At 31.4% G+C, this 19,317-nt stretch overlaps 1 protein-coding gene across 1 annotated transcript in view; it reads right to left on the minus strand.

Moving 5' to 3' along the window:
- LOC143918561 (uncharacterized) overlaps positions 1 to 2,045 on the minus strand; it is a 386,376-nt gene extending 384,331 nt beyond the window's left edge. Inside the window, exon 1 of the mRNA XM_077440502.1 lies at positions 1,777 to 2,045. The gene's annotated coding sequence lies outside the window, so the exon portion shown is untranslated. The remainder of the gene's footprint in view (positions 1 to 1,776) is intronic.
- Between the last annotated feature and the right edge of the window lie 17,272 nt (positions 2,046 to 19,317).

A 19,317-nucleotide genomic window follows, 5' to 3' on the forward strand; every position in this document is an offset into this window, starting at 1 on the left:
ACTGATTGATCAGAATTTAAACTAGATTGGTCATAATTCACACCAAATGGTAAGAATTTTTTTAAAGGAAGGTCAGAATCATTTTTTCCGTTATCAATAGTGAGGTTACTGCTGCAACGTTGAAGATTAATACAACTGGTATCCGATCTGTCATTTGCATCTCGGTTTGGCAGTTTCAGATGCGTCTACGCAGAATCGACAGCTCCTTATAAATTAATCAAAATATTGACTAAATTTAAATGAAAAGTTTTTTTATTGAATTTGTTATTATTCAACCTTTTGCAGAGGTTGATTTTCAGCCTTTGTTATAATTAATAAATTTTTCTCTTCGTCAAAAGTACGATTATCGACTAACAAAATTTTTTTAAATAAAATTAACTGAAATACTCTGAAAAAATGTATAGAAAATTAAATAAATATATTATGTACGTTTTGAAATTCATCCCCATAGTGTTCCCAGTACGAAAGATAAGACAAGCTTTCAAAAAAACCATCATTTTTTACACCTAGTATACAAACATAAAACACATACTACATACACCCACACATATACAGTGATAATGTAATTTTTTTTACCCATCACCGAGATGACATCCCAGGCATTCGAGCGAAAATATATCCTGAAAAATAATCCTTTGTCAATGAACATCACGCGTGTCAACACAGCGACAAAGCGCGTAAAAATTCAATGGTTCTTTTCTTTAGAGTGTGCATATATGTACATACATATGTATATATGCATATAGGATGTAAATGTGTAAAATATAAAATACGTGTGTGTACATATATAAGAGTCGACTTAACGATTCGTTTCTAAAATACGGCGGATATGTCGTGCTGTGTATGAAAATAAGTACATACGTTGGCTTAAGTGTGTCAAAAATTACCAAATCTCATGCTAACGCCTAATTGAATGTTATCAAATGAACGCGACTCGACGGATACAATCAAGCTTTAAATTACACATTCGTATTATGTGTGTATTAAAATGTGAATTTACTAGTGTGTAATAAAACTACCCATTGGTATAAAAAAACGAAACAATCCCTCCCCCCCCCCCTCCGTCCCCACCGTTTGAAAGGAAGCGGTGGAAAAGTCGTTACGTATTTATTGCGATAGATTATTTATATCACGACTTTCTAAAAATATCCTGTTTTTTTTTTACCTACTAAACCCAATAAAAAGAACGTGAATGGAAGAATTCAACACGAAAGTAATTCTATAGAAAGCTTTTCCAATACATATAATGCGATCAAATTCGAACTTGTTTGTCATAAATACGATTATGATCGTACAAAGTGAAGCAATTAAACTTGATGATTTTCATGTTTTACGTACAAAATAATACCGAAACTTATTCAATAATACTTAAAAACAATCAAATACATATTTCAGAATCAATTGTCTTTAAAAGTTATCAAATGAAAGTATGTACATAAGTTTAAAACAATCACAATCAAACGACAAAAACCCAAATCATCCTTTCATTTAGTAAAAATTAAATATTCACCAAACAAAACTCCAACTGCATCATTCTTTCACGACAGTCAACTAGCTTTTCCTCTCATTATTTACATTAAAAAAATACTTTTTAAGACGCCGCTAACAATACAACACGTTCAAAGCAAACCACGACATTTCAAACACTTCATACACAACATTAAAATAAAAAATAAAAAGACGGCAACGTTTGGCACATACGCATTTCTGCAACGACAAATCAAAAAATAAATAAAAAGTCACATGAAAATAATCGTCTATTTTAAAAGAACATACCATCGGAAAACTCTCGCCACGCATTCAAAACTTTTCCGAAACTTTCCAACACGAAAGCCTACGACAACACACAATCGCCGACGTCAGCTCAGAGACGTGACGAGTGGACTCACGTGCATTAATATGCGCATATAACACACACTGGTGTTGGGTCCGGCGGTGTCAAAATTGATAACCGCGAACGTGATACGTCTACACAGGTAAATATGTGTGTCGATGCGTATATTGTGTGTGTGCGCGGTTCGCGTCGCGACGACCGGACGTGGACTGGGCGTCGCGACGCTTCTGAAGCAAGGCGCCGAGTTGCGCGCGCACCTCTCACCCACAGACAGAGAGACACATCTCACATGGACCTCTAGCCTGGCTGGCTGGACCCGCGCGTTCGAAAGCCCTGACCCCGCCAAAGTGTCGGCCGGAAAAGCGCGCCGGTGCGTCAAAAGTTTTCCCTGTGCTTTTCGCGCTTTCCGACATCGAAAGTTGACGCGCGTCACACTTCGTTGAAGTGCAAGACAGAATAAACCTATATATGTATGTATGTATGTACTGTTATGTACCTAGCTTATCAATGTAGTAGAGATAAGACCAGTGGGGTAGTGCTAAAAAAAACAGTACCAGGGCGGTTTTTAATTTTTATGACCCCCCCCCCTCGATATTTTCTTAACTTAAAAAATATGTATCCTAATATTGCTCGAACAAATATTTATAAAAAAAAATCAAATGCAAATTAACTTGAAAAGTCAATCAAAATGGTCTGAGTAAAGCTTATTATTTTTACTTTATCTATGTAAGTAGTAACAATAGATGAAGTTTTGTGATCATGCGAAAATTCGAACTCGAGATTTTGACTGATTCGAACTGTGTGTGTGTGTATTTTGGGGATATTTTTAACACCGTTAGTCCTATCGAACTGAAACTTAGTATCGGTTAATGAAATTCTTATCGACACGTCGTAATTTTTTTTCAAATTTTTAAGTTGACCGGAAATAGTACCTCCCCTTATAGGTGTCCTCTTTTTTTTAAGTTTTTGAATTCAATTATCTCCCAAACTACTAACTGAATCAGACTGAATTTTTTTTAAATATGATAGAAATTATAATTTTTATAACCCTATATTTTTTAAATATTTCTATCTGAACCGAAAGTAGTACTTTTACTCTAGAGAATCGAGGTTTTTTATGTTTTTCTCAGAAACCTTTTGGTTTGTTGAACTGAAATTTCATATCTAAAAGTTTAAGCTTAATACCAACTTATATATAAAATTTATTAAGTATTTGTCAACCGGAAGTGGCAGTTTACTCTTGTTCGATTTTTCTTCTACTTTTTTTTTCGACTCCTTAAACATGTGTGTTCGTCACAAAAAAATTCAAGTATAATTCTTGTAGCAATTTGATGAAAATGAATAAAAAATTATTATATTTTATAAACCGGAAGTGGGATTTTTTTCACTTAGAAAGGTTGAAAATGTTGTGCCCACTACTCTGTCCGCACCCCTGAATGTATTAAGCTGAAAATTTATATTTCTATCCTTTACTAACTTAGAGCTGGTAGGGTTTTGGTCAGAATTTGTAAACCGGAAGTAGTATTTTTTTTTAAAACAATATTTCATTATTTTATTTTCTTGATATTTAATGAGTATAATACTGATAGTGATTTTTAGTAATTAAAAAAATTTGAACAAAATCTGACAACCGGAAGTAGAACTTTTGTTTTGTGCAAGTTTCCATACATTTGCGCTCAATTTGTATCGCTATCATAGTCATCAGTTCAATATCGAATTTTGTTTTGTAACCTTCTTATATTCATCAAATACATAGATAAAGTCATGGGTTGGTCACACCCGAATTTTTTGCAATACATATAATATACAGTTCTTAAACTTTAGCTAATAACCATACTAACACACTTGTGAAGAGTCTCGGTGATTACAACAAAATGTCTTTACCCTTCAGGTATAGCACATAGATTACCTAAACACAACCTGCTTTAGGTAATCGACTTTAGTGAGTCTTTAATTAATATTATGTATTAGATGTATTATGAGCATTTATAAGGATTGTAAATAGATTTTTGAGCTATTTTTCCTATAATGCTGTAGATTAACATTAGAATAAAATAATACTATGATTACTAACCAAATTAAATTAAATTGTAAAATAGAAAATGATCGGTAGATCAGTAGCTATTAAAATAGATATAAGATGTATTGTGAACATAATTTCGTAAATTTAATAAAAAGCATTTAAAAAAAAAAAAACTTAAGTTACATGATTTCTTTTTGGGCAGCATTCAAAGTATCTATAATTTTTTCAATGGTTTGTTGTTGGGCTGTTTTTAAAAAAAAATCTGCACTCAAATGGGCATTTGAGTGAGGATACGGTAGTAGTCACCAAATGTTAAAACGAGAGTCTGCTCACAATATATACAAAATTTTATATGAAATATAAGCAAAAATATTTTTTAATTGTACTCGAAAAACAATTTATATATCAAAGTACCAAGGCGGTGACCTGGCTCAAAAATAAGTACCAGAACGGTGACCTGGTCCAACTTGCCCCGACTACACTACTGGATAAGAAACACCATTGATTTGTGGCATAGCTCGGTCGTTAAGCTTCTGCCTAACACAGAGAGGCGCCGAGTTCGATCCCATGAGCTGACCTCGATTGAAAAGAATTTTTCCGAGTATATCTGTAGTGCTGCTGGTCAGACCTGGATATTTGTGACTCCTGGTCGATCGTTTCCTATCAGAGTTTGCCAATTTTCTATGATTTCATTGTTGAAACGGTTCCCGATTAAAAATTGGCTAAAAATCCTTTCTACCTACTATGTCACCACTATTTGAGTATGATTAATGTACAATAAAATGTACATATGTACAATTCATAGATGTCTCGTTAATTTGCGAGCTTAAGTCGGTATGTCGTAAATCAGTGACTTGTATAAATAAAATAAAAAATGATGTATAGTTTGTAATTGGCCAGAAAGGCGCATTGGAGTTTACCTGTAAGGCCTTCCTGGTATAAAATAAATATAATAAATATTAATTGATATGTGACATTTAAACCAATAAACCTAATTTAATAAGTAGCACCATTGATTTGTGGGCCACCCAATTTTATAAGTAGCACCATTGATTTGTGGCACACCTAATTTAATAAGTAACACCATTGACTTATAGCACACCTTTAACAAATTGTACGACACATGTCTTCAAGACTTCGTTGTTTTAAAGAAGAGTATATAAACTTATTACTATTAGAATTTAAGTTGGACATCACCATCGAGACTTCGAGAGTAGGTGGCACTCAACAAATCAGCAGTAGAACAAAGTTAAATAGTGATGCAAAGTTAAAATGAAACAGTATTATATAAAATATACTAGCAATTAACCCCTGAAGGGCATTTGTTGAATTAGTCGAACTTAAAAAACAAATTTATTTTAGAATGAACTTCGTAAGGCTCAGTTAAACCATTTTTAAAAATCGAATAAGATTGAATCAATATTGAGATTATTGAAGATTTGGAAATATATTAAAGAACCATTTACTACACACTTCAACGAAGTTTAGCCAATTCGAAATCATGCAGAATAATAAAATACGAATTTTTTAATATGTCTATATTGAAAATATGACAGTTTCAAAAAGAAAACTTTCCTCTTTGATATGTTTAAAGTACGGTCAAAAGTTCTTTATAATAGATATATAAAAATAATTCCGACCTGAAAATACAAATATTAAAAAAATACACGAAAAAGACAATATTTGAAAAGATTCTTTACATATTGAACTAGACTTGAATAGGGACGATTAAAAATCACTGACCAATAAAATACCCAACTGATTTTTTATCTCTAAATGTAGTAAATGAAAGAACATATTCAAATAAATTCGTTTCAAACTCAATTTCAAAGATGACAGAGAGGACAAAATATTTATATGTATTTACGAAATCAATTTTAAATTATTTCCGCTACAATTTGATCAATTTATTTATCATCGACCTTATTTATTATTTACATCAACTTGTATCATTTGAAAATCGTTAGTAGCTGTCTCGCCAACTAAAATGACGTTCCAGACCTATCGGAATTTATAGATGGCCAGACATAGCGAGAGACTTTAAAAAGAAGATTCAAATTAAGAATTTAGATCTTCAAGTATGTGGACTCATCCAAATTTCAAACCGTACAATCATACTTATAATAGCAATTTATGCGTATTCCAATCTGAAATCTAACCTCCCTGACATGGCTTAAGTTGCAGATTTTTAAATTTAAGCCAAAACTATTAGTTTACTGACAGTTTTACTTACATAAGTTAAAATTGTGTAGATTTTTCTGAGCAACCGTTTTCCTTCAATGGCGTCACACTTGCAACTAGCGAAAAACAACAAATGAATATTTAAAATAAATTTTCATATTAAACAATAAAACAAAATTCAAATAATGCATATATGTATATTAAACGTTAAATAGCCGTAAACATGAAACGTTAAAAATTAATGTTAATAAAATTCTGAATCTGGTGCGCGCGCGAGAAACGGGGATAGAGGGGGTGGGAAAAATCTTAATCTCCTGTAGAATAATGCAATCTGCTTTTATGTAATATGAAAATTATGTGTTCTACATCCACAAGGTGAACTAGCTTCGCTGTAAATAGCGAAAGGGAAAGTTGTAATTAAGGTGTAAGCTATTTGTATAGAGTAAGAACATAACGTACGGACGTCAGGGAGCTTTATAACTCGGAGCATATAAAGGATGAAAGCACCCAAGTAATAAAAAACAAACATAACGAATAATTATATGATCTCACCCGACTATGATAATGTCTCAAATTAGATCTACGCATATATTCTATAATAAATTATTAACGATTTTCTTATATAATATAAACGCAATTCGATTAAACATTTTGTAATAAATGGGGACAATTTAAATGCCCAATTATCGTAAGCATTTCATCAAATTTGTGTGAATTAAAAAAAATTATATCATTAAAAACAATAAATGTTCAGTTTGAAAATAGTTTCTTATCTTATATATAAGCAGTTTGGCTTTATGGTGGTGTATATGTTTAGCACCATGCGATCACTGGTTCGATCCGCCAAAAACTGCTGGTTAGATTCGGGGTTTTTGTGACTCCAAATCGATCGTTTCTCTATCAGAGTTTGCCAATTTTATCTGATCATTGTTGAAACGGTTCCTCAAATTGGCAAAGAAATCCTTTCCTGTTGTCACAAAAAATCTTATGTATTATTGTGTATAATTTGCAAAAAGTATGCACAAAATCTAAATCTATAGATGTCTCAATAGTCATCTGTATTTATTCTGTGTATAAATTGTAATAATTGTGCACAAAATCTAAAGTCCATAGATGTCTCAATGGATTAATTCTGTACTTAATTAATTGCTAAAATTAATTCAATGGTCCTTGTGGCCGTATGTATGTATGTATGTAAAATAAAAATGTCTGGCCGTATATTTCATGTATGGTTTCGAATTATGTAATGATTATATGTATATTAAAAAATATATATATATAATTTCTTAATGTGTATAGTACACTCGTCACATTAGAGCGATCTGTAATGACGAGTGTACTTTGATTGATTGAATAAAAATTAAAAAGCGTCTGTAACTCGTTTCTGATTGGCTGTCATCAAAGTCCTTACTGATCGGCTGGATTGGTCAAAGACGTTTGTGATTGGTCGGTCATTAAATAATCTATTTTTTTTCAATTGAAATAATTTTAAAAAACAAACAAATGAAAATTTATTTTTTGGTTCAAAGGATTGTTACTACTAGATTGCATTTCCATTTCAAGTTACTTTTTTTATATCCGTGCTGAAACGGAAGATATCGTCAAAAGTGGAACCAAGTGAAGCCGGGTAGTATGTTAAAAACATTAATATATTAAAAAAACAGCAATTGAAAAAAATATATAATTAGATTATAGAACAAAAGAACACATAAAAAGTCTTATATTTCTTTAGTAAAATAACTGTACACTTGAAAAAATAAAGCACGAAATAATACTTAAAACCTCTAATAAATAAGTGAAAATAAAAAAAATACTTGATCATTTGGAAAAATACAAATTCATTGTTTTAATTAGGTCAACATTTTAATATCAAATGCGGGCGTTTGATAAGTAACTTTCACAATAGAAAAATATAAAACAACCTAAAATTAATGAAATGCGCATTAAAGATCTCGCATAAAAGGAACGGCAACGTCTCAACCGGCAACTTTCCAAGTTGGCCCACTCTATATAATAGGTTTTAATCGTAATAACTCGCGATTTAAGAATTTATTAATCAAACTGCAATTTTTTCATAATTTAAATCATGTGAATTTTTCAATTCTACCTTTAGATTTTAACTTTTTAATTGTTAAATGATACTAAAAATGAAATATTGCTCAATTTAACTTTTTACTAAACAGAAATATATTTATTTAATGCGCAATTCCTTTCATTCTAATGCGCAAATGATTCGTTATAAACAGCAAAGTTTTATTTGTTCTATTTTTAAATGCACCGTTAATTCGAACCCGTAATTAAATAATCCAACCATTTTGACTCCATTTTTGACATTTTTTATTTATAAAATTTTATTCAGTTCATTAAATCAATGAGATTCAACCTTGAACTATTCCTTACAGTTTAATTAAAAAATAAATAAATCGATTATATATACATACTTAAATGACTGCTGTATAATTGAAAAATATTTTAAGCCATTTTACAATGACTGCAGTGCAGTGTTGATAAATAATTCAAATTTATATAAAACTTAATTGCTTTTTAATACATTCCCCAGTTTATTCTATGCCACAATTTTGCAGCTACAATAAACGAACAGTATGTATGTAAGTCGAAAGTAGTTTCTCGCGTGCTAAATTTGCCCCATTATGACATCTCGACGTTAAAATTGAATACGACACTTACTCGGTAATACATAATGAAAAACGGAAAAACTTTTTAACGACGAATCGTTACAAAACAACGACGTTGCTTTTGTAAACTTTGCAGTTTACATGAATTTATATCGAAATAAATGGTTTTCGCGACGGGGAATGTAGCCTGGTTCGATTTTTATTTAATTTCAAAGCTCGTCGAGACTCGGTTCAAAGCCCTAGAAAGGTTAATAAAGTTGCGATAGCCTTTTATAATGCCAAGAGCAGCGTTGACATCTTCAAATGAAACAATAATATAATACATATGTACATAGGTATATCTATTATCAAAAATTTCAACTGACACATACATTGCTGTTTCGGCGAGGACAAAGAGCGGTGAGATTTCTTTCGACTTTGTGGGCTTGAGAGCGTCTTCTATTGTATTATATTTATTGTTGTTTCGCACAAACAAAAAGCTCATCGCATTGTCGTTCAAATTCATAAAAGCAATTTACAGCTTTATGTTCAAACGTCAGATTGGCGTTTTATAATTGCTATATTATTGTCGGCAAAAAACGAGTTTGGATTTATGCAACAATTTAATATTGAAGTTTCGAACGTTTCATCAAAACATAATCTACTCTGGTTAACCGCACTTTTCAATATGTCCCCGTCAAACTGTATTCCGCTCACCGACACAAAGAAATATTTTTCATAATTTCGGTCAATCGATCGGTCTCTGTTTATTCACAATGAATTCAAACGAACTGTTAAAGGTTTTGACAAAGGACAGTTTTTGATGGAAAACATTAATAACAAAGTAAAGCCTGTCAAAATCTGGATAAAGTTCATTACAATTTTGTTGGGATAAAAAGCGATAGGTTATTTAAAACTTTCATATTGTACAAAAACACAGCTTTAATAATAATACAATCAAAATTATTTGACATATAAACTAAGGTACGGGAAACTCGTAAAAAAATTATAAAACGCACACTTTTAACGATTGATCGCAGCTGGACGCTAATTTTGAAAGATTTAAAAGTCTCAATTTATATAATTCTATACAGATCTTTTTTTTTAAAAAAAAAGGTGCCGGGACATACTTCTTGCTAAGCTTTTACGAAAGAAAATTATTTTAATATTATTTAAGGCAGCTTTTCCTATGCAACCAGGTGCATAAAAAATTAAACAAGATTTATCAAATATTTTATCCATCCATATTTTATCATTTTGACCAAATATATAAATATGGATTCGGATTATGTACACATTTCGTCTAATTGTTTTTGAGACATTAAAAATACCGTGAAAGAAGTGCCAGAACGGCGTTCCGCCTCGATTTTGGGGAAAAAAGCCTCAATTCTATATATTCTATTAATTTAAATGATCAAACAGTAGAAGTAGTCAATAAGCATTTATATGTATTTAGGGCAAATAATACACGTGACCAGTTGTAAGGAAGAAAAAATAAGTAGTATAGAATTAGGATTGAGTGCATCTGGGCGATTGAACGCTGTTTTTAAATAAAAAATTCTACTTTGCCTGAAAAAAAAGATCTTCGATCAATGTGTTTTGACAATATAGATATGAAACTTGGACATTGAAAGCCAAAATTAATACAAAGTCCAATGCACTCAAAGAAGTATAGAACGCTGTATACTCGGGGCACCGAAAAGAGATTGGAAACGGAATACGTGGGTGTATGAAATGGGTAGTTGATGTAGTTTACAAAGTGAAGGGATTGAAATGGTAATTGGTGGGTTACGTAACTAGAATAATAGATGGAAAGTGGACAAAAGAAGTGCTGAAATGGTACCTGAGAGAATGTAAAAGAGTGAAAAAAGGCCGCAAGCAATATGTGGATGAAATTAGAAAAAAACTGGATAGATGTCAGTCACTTTTCAGAAATTCAAATTTCAAACGCGTCTTACACGATATTTTTGCACCATCGTAATGGCGGAAGATTCATTTACTTATATTGATGACCAAAATGAGCAATATGGCAAAGTATGAAAACGATCGGATACGAGGCAAACTTTTTCCTGAACTGTAATCGTAAGTGATGGATGAGAGTTGCGCAAAACAGATACAAATGGAAGCGTGTTAGAAAGTTATGTGAATGGATATAAATGATAATGATGATATTTTAGTATTAATTTTGAATGTATATAAAATTACATAAGCATTGTATCGTTATCTATCACATTTGTATTCTAAGTGCACGATATTATATAACTTATTAGAACGAAGACAGACATGGCATGAGTGAATTTCTAAATTGACAATGAACATTGCAATCTTAATCACCGTGTCATCGTCCTTTAGAAATTGGCTCTCCTTTGTTTTAACCAACTGTAATATATCTCGCGTTGAACAAACCGCGGAACGCTTTCATATCAAATGTACAGGTACGTCTGGGAAATTTTAATTTCTAACCCAGACAGAATAATAAATTCTTATGTGTGGAAATAATGAATTTCATGATCAAAGATACGCTCCCGTTGAATTGGCTTCTTGGGAAAAGATCAACAAAAAGATCACCTCTCTGATATTTATTCAACGATCATTATTACGGCGAGGTTTTGCTTCTGCAATGAAAATAAACCACCGGTGGGTACAGTCAGACACTCATTACGAAACTAATTCAGAACTTTTATAATGTTCTTCGCAAAGTTCGTTCGGGTCTTCTCGGCAACTCCCTACTCTTAAATTTTGTTTTTTTTATTAACAAAAATACAAATTTTTTCGCCTGATCGGATTCAAAATTTTATCCTAATGTATGCGTTCATTTGCATGACTTCGCTCAACGAAGGCTAATACGCTGAAATACTCATTTTAAATATTAAAAATATAAAATACTTAGTTTATAATTCAAAAATATAAAAGAAATACATACATACATATGTATAGGTATATTGAAATAGTCAGAACTTCATCAAATTTATGTACATATGTATATTTATTTATTTATTTATTTAATAGTTTTGGACCATTGTGGCATTACAGGAAGAACCTAATGCGCCACAATGGCCCACATTTGAAAAATATATAAAAACATGATATAAAAACAAGTAAACTGTAAATAAAGGAAAAAAGCAAAAGCAGAAAACATGGTAAAATAAAATAATAAAAAAAAAGTAACAAAAGGAAAATAATACATCATTCAGATAGAAAAATAACAATAGTGTAAAAACCAAAAATAAAATCCATAAATCCCATTCTTTGTTTACACTGAACAAAATTAAAATAGTATATAATAAGAGATATAAAAAATGACCACTAACACGAAAGCCATGTGAAACGTAAAGGAGGTAAGTAAAAATGTACAAAGGAGAAAGAAAAAGTAAAATAAAATAAAACAAAATATGAATAAAAAATAAAATCACAGCGAGGCCCAAATGGAAGAGAGTAGATTAAGATTCCACTCATACTATATATTGTATACTAACAAATGCGTATTAATCTGTCATTTTTACTGAATGTCAGTGAATATTCTAACTTCTCTGGTTGATTTCTCTATTTTTTTTTAATATTATAGTAACAGAAATTGTAAATAATGTTATATGAATTGTAAAATTTATTTTATTTTATGAAATTTCACGACGAATTTTAACATCGTGACTTTTTGATGCATTTTTATAATTAAAATAAATAAATACTGATAGATACTCTTTTGGAAAAAATATTAATAGAATATTGAATAAGTGAGATGAATGCTTGGCGATGCCAATTTCAATGTAAAATCATTTCAACAAACAAATCAGATAGTCAGAAAATTCTGACAAACAACTGTCTATACAAATATTGACAGCTGTTATTTAAAAAAAAATTCATGAATCCAGCACAGATATGTACATTTCAATATATGAAATTCGCCGACATACGTAGAACTCAATCGAAATGCAAATATAAAATGAACCGAATTTTTTTTGCCAGATTATATAAATCATAACTATTGAATATTGAATTAAAACCCTGCCAAGTACTAAAGTAATCTAATTGAATTTGAATAATGTAACCGAATTCTAATTCGTATATGAGAAACATTTTCCCCGTTGATGAAATCCTCTGAATTAAGCATTGATAAAGCATTGGCCCGGTGGAGATTTTCACGTTTCAGCCTGTTTATTATTTAGGCCGAGTTCGAATGAATATTGTTAATTGTCAGCCGTTAATATTCGCGCTACGCGACTCGTAAGGATTTCATTAGCGATGCAAGCGAAATTTTAATCAACAATTTAAGAAGAGAGCGGAAAGGGTAGGGGGGGGTGGCCGTAGGACGAAGTACATTTAAGGAAATAGTAAAAGGTTTTAGCATTCCGCGAAAGCCTCCGTCTTTGTGACGTCGTTGTAATTCAAGGCGAGTAATTCGCATAATCATAAAGCTGGAACGCCGTGCAGAATTATTCCACAATTTGACATACTTTTGGCCCTGAGAATGTACTGGATATGTATTTCGCACCACCGAAAAGCACTACTGCTAATGAAGCGAAACAATCCTAAATAAATTATTGTGTCTATCTGCTCGCGTGTCTGTCGCATTGTTAAAATAACCCACATTCAGACAGTGAAAAATGTCATTTTCAACCGCCGAGCACACATCGCAATTGAACCGAATGCTGGTATATACTATGTAGAGTCAATAAACAATGACAATTGCTTACTGAAATGCCCCCGGATTGTGTACATGGCAATCTAAACGTGTATTTTGCTACATATTTAATTCAGATTGCTCAAGACAATTTGTATATTTATACGTGGTTTATCGCATCTAAATCGTTTGTAATATAAAAAAGTGGTCTACTCGAGCTTTAAAAGCAGGTAACCTTAGGAGTCGTATATATCTATACATTTGTATAATGCATAAATATATCTAAATCCAGTTCTTATATCAAAATATACTTTTCTTGTCTTGCCTATCATTTAGATATACATATTTATACCTATGTATAGTCACTTATTTTATATGATCTCATTTCAATAACCAAAGGGGAATAAGAATGATTTAGAATAATACTTAAGAGGGCTGGACAGCAGCGCCTTGTCCATACAAACGTACTATACTACTCCCTTCCTCAATTATGGCACTAGAGAAATTGTTTTTTAATATGCTATGGATATCCACCATTGGGGTGCATCTATCGTTTTATTTTTTTGATTAATTATTTTTTATAGGAGCTAGGAGCCGCCAAACATCTATAAAATCGCCTCTTTTTTACACCCACGAAACGAGTCCAGCGTGCTTATTTAAAGGTCGATTTTAAAAAAATACGCACAGAATGTATCTTTCTCATACTAATAATGATTTTTTTTTAAATTGGTCTAGTTTTGGAGGAGAAAATAGGAGAATACGAAACCTCGATTTCGTCAATTTAAAATACGTTTTATCTGGTCGAAGCGCAACTGTCGCATTCACTCAATATATATATTGATATATATTGTCGCATTCACTCAATATATACATACACTCAATATATATATCGAAGAAAGGAACGATAACAAAATTAAGGTTTCGGGTGTACAGCCCTCTTAAGATGTATACGAGCCCTACTCTATAACCTTCGTTGTTTTGTCGCAAAATCTTTGCTTGCAAGTTTATGCAATCGTATAAGTCTCTTCCTCGACAAACATTCTTTACGGCTGACGGCAGACTCCATAGAATTAAATACCTTGACGTTGGCGATGACCTGAAAATGGCTTATAACTATTATAATATAAAGATCGTAAAATATCGCAGTTCTGAATAGACGCTTTCCATCTAAAACGCAGATAGGTGATATAGAAAAGAGAAACGTCAAATAACCGTTAGCGTGTTAGCCATAGCACACATATTGAACTATCGACATTATAATACACACATTTTAACATTCATTATATAACCTATTAGTGAAGTAAAAATATATTTGAAGGATAATGAGAGCTTATAATGCAAACTTTATAAAATATAGTGTGCAAAAGTTATATTTATAGGTGCTTAATCAATTAAAATGTGACAAACGAGTGGGAGCGGAAAGTCAAAAAATCAAGGCTGTCGACTTTTGGAAATGGGTAAGCTGTCATCTTTTCAATTTTTAGATTCAATCGGATTAGATTTACACATACATATATTGATGAAAATAGTATAAGATATTGTACGAAGACTGGAAAAACTACTCAAAATAAAAATTCTTATAATGAAAACAATAGAGAAAAAAACCTTATGTATAAAATTTTCCGTTTCAAAATACAATTGCTACTTAGTTATATTATAATAAACATATACTTGTATATTTGTATGTATGTATGTATGTATATGCGCATACATAAATATATATAACACTCTTTTAGAGCAATACAAACAGAAAGGCGACAACGACCCCATATCGGATGGTAATTTCGTTCGAGTGAATTGCTCAGCAAACATTTAGCAAAACGTCTCAATATAACCTCTAAAAGAAACGTGACCAACGATATAAAATACTATACATCTCCTCAAGTAATATATGTACATAGGTATGAAGATACTCTGTCCAAAATATACCTCAAACTAGAAGATTTACTTTAGACAAGTGCGTACATATGTACTTTCATACATAAATATGAATACGCCTCACATCATTTCCATATTCTGAAATGCTACCCGTTCTATCGTATCAAAAAATCATTTCACTCACGTTCATTTGAAGTTTCTTCTATGCGCAAAATTCATTTTATAAATGAATGAATCAACTCTCGTACAAAATGTACCATGCAGAATAAACACTGGTCTCGCTATATATGTACATATGTACATATATACTCATTATGTACTGAGTGGAAATATCTCGTTTCATTTTCACTCTAGTTAACTTAAAGGTCTTCTCATTTACATGAAGTTGTTGGTACTGTTATAGTATTATAATTGATATAATGGTCGAGTCACTCGAGCGAAAGGGCCTTTCATGAAACTATCAACGGGAAGTTAGGTGATATCTGTAGAAAATTGTTGATTGTCTGACGTGAACTTTGTTTGGAATTCTCTCAAGATTTTCCTCCCACGCTTGAAACGGTGAAGGACAATAGGGTAAATTTTCCCATGTTTGTTTTTCCGGGGCTCGAGTGAACCGGATTAGGGTTAAATTGCGGAATCCTTGGACCTCTTCGGAGCCGGTCTAAAGTGCGAGATGATATCTGCAAAATAATAAACTCCACACCCCCGCCGAATACGACACACTCGTTCCCCGGGAAAAATGAATATGTAAAAGCGACGAGGAAAAAACTTTCCGCGAAAAACGGACCCGAGGATGTTACGACGACCCTGAAGGGTCTGGAGAAACCGTAAAAAAAATTCGTACCCGTGTATAAAGTAAAAAAAAAATACAAGATCACATGTCAAAAGCACATCTCTTGGTCCCGGTGCAATTTTCAAAGTTTCGTCCTTTAAAATGAATTTTCCATATTTTGGCTTAAAAATGGAGCGTGTCGAGTTTTTTTTTTCAAATCCTTCAAACTCACTGTCATATAATATTTGAAAAAAACTTTAAATGCAAGAATATTTCAAGAATAAATGATTGAATTATAAATCCCATGTTTTAAATCAAATATTTTTAATTTCATCAAATACATATTTTATACGTAAGTAGACCAATACATACATATACATACAGAGATATTAAGATATATATTGTGAAAACTTAACAAAAGAAAAGATATTTACGAATAAGGTATAAATGTCCGTTTGTATTATCCAGCACTGCACGGCAATAGCTCGGCACAACACAGCACATCACTGCACAGAGAAGGCTAGTTCTGCTCATACTATACAGCACCGCTTATAGTATATAAAGTAACTTTTCAAACCATGAAGCAAGAAGAAGATGAAACTCAAAATTACCACCACGGAAGTGAGACAAAGAACTCGAATATGCATTAGAAATCGACATTTTAACATAAGCAGTTAGTTATTTTAACATTTTTTGTTTTATTTGCCGTTAGAAGTTAAAATCAAAGTCACTTGAGAATGGTGAACTTTGCTCGACGCGCTCCATCAATTAAGTTTTTATACCGTAATTCTGATAATTGGTGAAAAATCTGCATAAATGATACTTCAAAATAAAAGGCGATAAACAGGCATGGTATTGAAAAAGTTTGACTTTTTGAGCTAAATTTAGATTTTTTTAAATGTATGTACATACATATATGCATTTTTACCACACCTCATACATGTAATAAAATAAATTGGGGACCATAATTTACAAACGTGCTTACACGACGCAAATGATCCGAATAAAATATTACAACTAGACCTTCATTACACAGAATTTCAGACATTTTCAATTTTCATAAGTAATCTTCTTAAGCATGCTTTACACATTTATTCATTAAAGTGCAAGCAGCTTTAGAGCGACGACATTGCCTCGCTTAGCCACTTCTTCAGACACATAAATTTCTAACATAATGCAAAAAAAAAAGAAAAGATTAATTCGTCTCGCGATAAAACTCCATCTCTTCATCAGGGCTGAAACCGTTAAAATGGCCGACAGTGAAAAGGGTAATGAATTTCATTGATTTATGTAGATACGATTCCAAAGAGAAAAAAATCACATAAAACTTCTTTAATTGGAATTAATGGCACCTCTGTATCTACGTCCGAGACATTTCGATATCTTTAAATTGAATTCGAAAAATCCAAAATTAATATAATTCAATTTAAAACACGAATCGATACTGCTTGATTTTAAGAGCGTGCCACAAATTTATTTTCGAAAAGTTACTGAAATACTCAACAGAAAGTTTCGTCGTTCCTTTTCCCCGTGATATATAGATATATATATATATATATATATATATATATATATATATATATATATATATATATATATATATATATATATATATATATATATATATATATATATATATATATATATATATATATATATATATATATATATATATGTATATAATATATTATTTATTCAAATGCTTCGATTCGCCTTTTTAAATGAACCTTGACGAAAGGGCGATATTTTCGCGTTGCTAATTAATATTTTTTGCGCGTTAAATAATATGAAAAGTATTCTAATTATCGAAATTTTCGAACGTTTTACCGTGGGAAAAAAATGCGGATTATAATATAGAATCGCTCATGAATATTTAATCTCGATTCATTATTCTCCGGATGAGCAAAAATTTTATTCGCTTTTTATTTATATATATATATACATATATGTACACTGTACAATATATATGTATTTATTATGGAACTGAGTGGCTTTTATTCATTAATATGACTTCCGAAATCAGTCGATATTTCATAATATCTATTGAATTCTTTATTCAACACTCGATGAATATTCCGAACAGACCGAGACGCTAATTAGCCTCATTGTTTATACATTAAATTAATTATAAAAACCATTCATACTACGCATATTCAAGGTCAACTTTTCCAATTATGAATCCTTGTTTTTCGATGAATTTCCGTAATTTTGTATTCAATCGAATTTATTATATTTTTAATTGAAGAAAAAACAAAAATATTTTCTAACAAGCTCGAATTCAATTACGAAATTCAATCATTAATTACATATATTATAATAATAAACACGTATTCCATGTATATTTATTCAGTACTTTTTTTTACTATTACTCACTGATATGGTTCGAATTTTAAATCTAAAACCGATGTTTTTTCTGTAAATATATGTATATACATATTTTGCTTTTCAAAAATTTTATCGAATTTCTGTCTAAAACTTTAATCAAACCCACTTTTTAATGCTTTTTGTTTTTTTTTTCAAGGATAAGAATATTGTAACGTGGGAATATGAGAGAAAGAAAGTATCCACTGTCTAAGTGCATTCGTGAGTGAATAATAGAGACACCGGATTAGGCTAACGGGACTCTGAAGTAAGTGTCTGGACAAAGGGTACGCTGGAGTTTTCATAGACCCGGGTGAGTGCGTGCAACTCGCCAGGGTAGACTGCGTGCCTAGATAATAGACACATTATTGCATAGGGGTAGCAAGGCTGTACAAATTTTCTTATATAAGGAGGTATGTACACACGGTAGATCAGATAATCCTGGAGTAAGCGATGGTTACGTGTGGGCCTCCTGAATGGATGAATAAATGCTGTGGGGAGGGGATTTTGACGTTTCTTTTGGATCAATATAATAGTAAGTTTATAGGTGAGTTCAAAAACTAATACAAAAAATTATTCTTTAAGTAAAATAAAAAAAGTTTTGGCCTCAATTTTTAGGTGGTTTCGGAGATAATTAAATCCAAAAGCGTGGTTTTGGAGAGAAATATAACAAATTTCGATCCTCTATAGAAAAAGTACTACTTCCGATTATGGTAAAATTTTTAAAAAAATATTAGTTTATGTAATTTATCATACCTAGTACAAAGTGTACAAAGTCTCGATCCAATCTATTAGGTGGTTTAGAAAAAAAATAAATTCAAAACTAATAAGAAAGAGAAGACAGGAGGTACCACTTCTGGTCAACCTAAAAATTTTAAATAAAAAACATCATTACTATAAACATCTCAGTTACCACTAAGTTTCAGTGCGATAGGATTAACATTATTTGAATTATCTCCAAAATATACAGATACATACCCACATTTTTTCAAGCCATGAAAATGTGATCAATGATCGATACCGAGTTGAAATCAG

Source organism: Arctopsyche grandis, chromosome 11 (assembly GCF_051622035.1).
Source record: "Arctopsyche grandis isolate Sample6627 chromosome 11, ASM5162203v2, whole genome shotgun sequence".
NCBI lineage: Eukaryota > Metazoa > Arthropoda > Insecta > Trichoptera > Hydropsychidae > Arctopsyche > Arctopsyche grandis.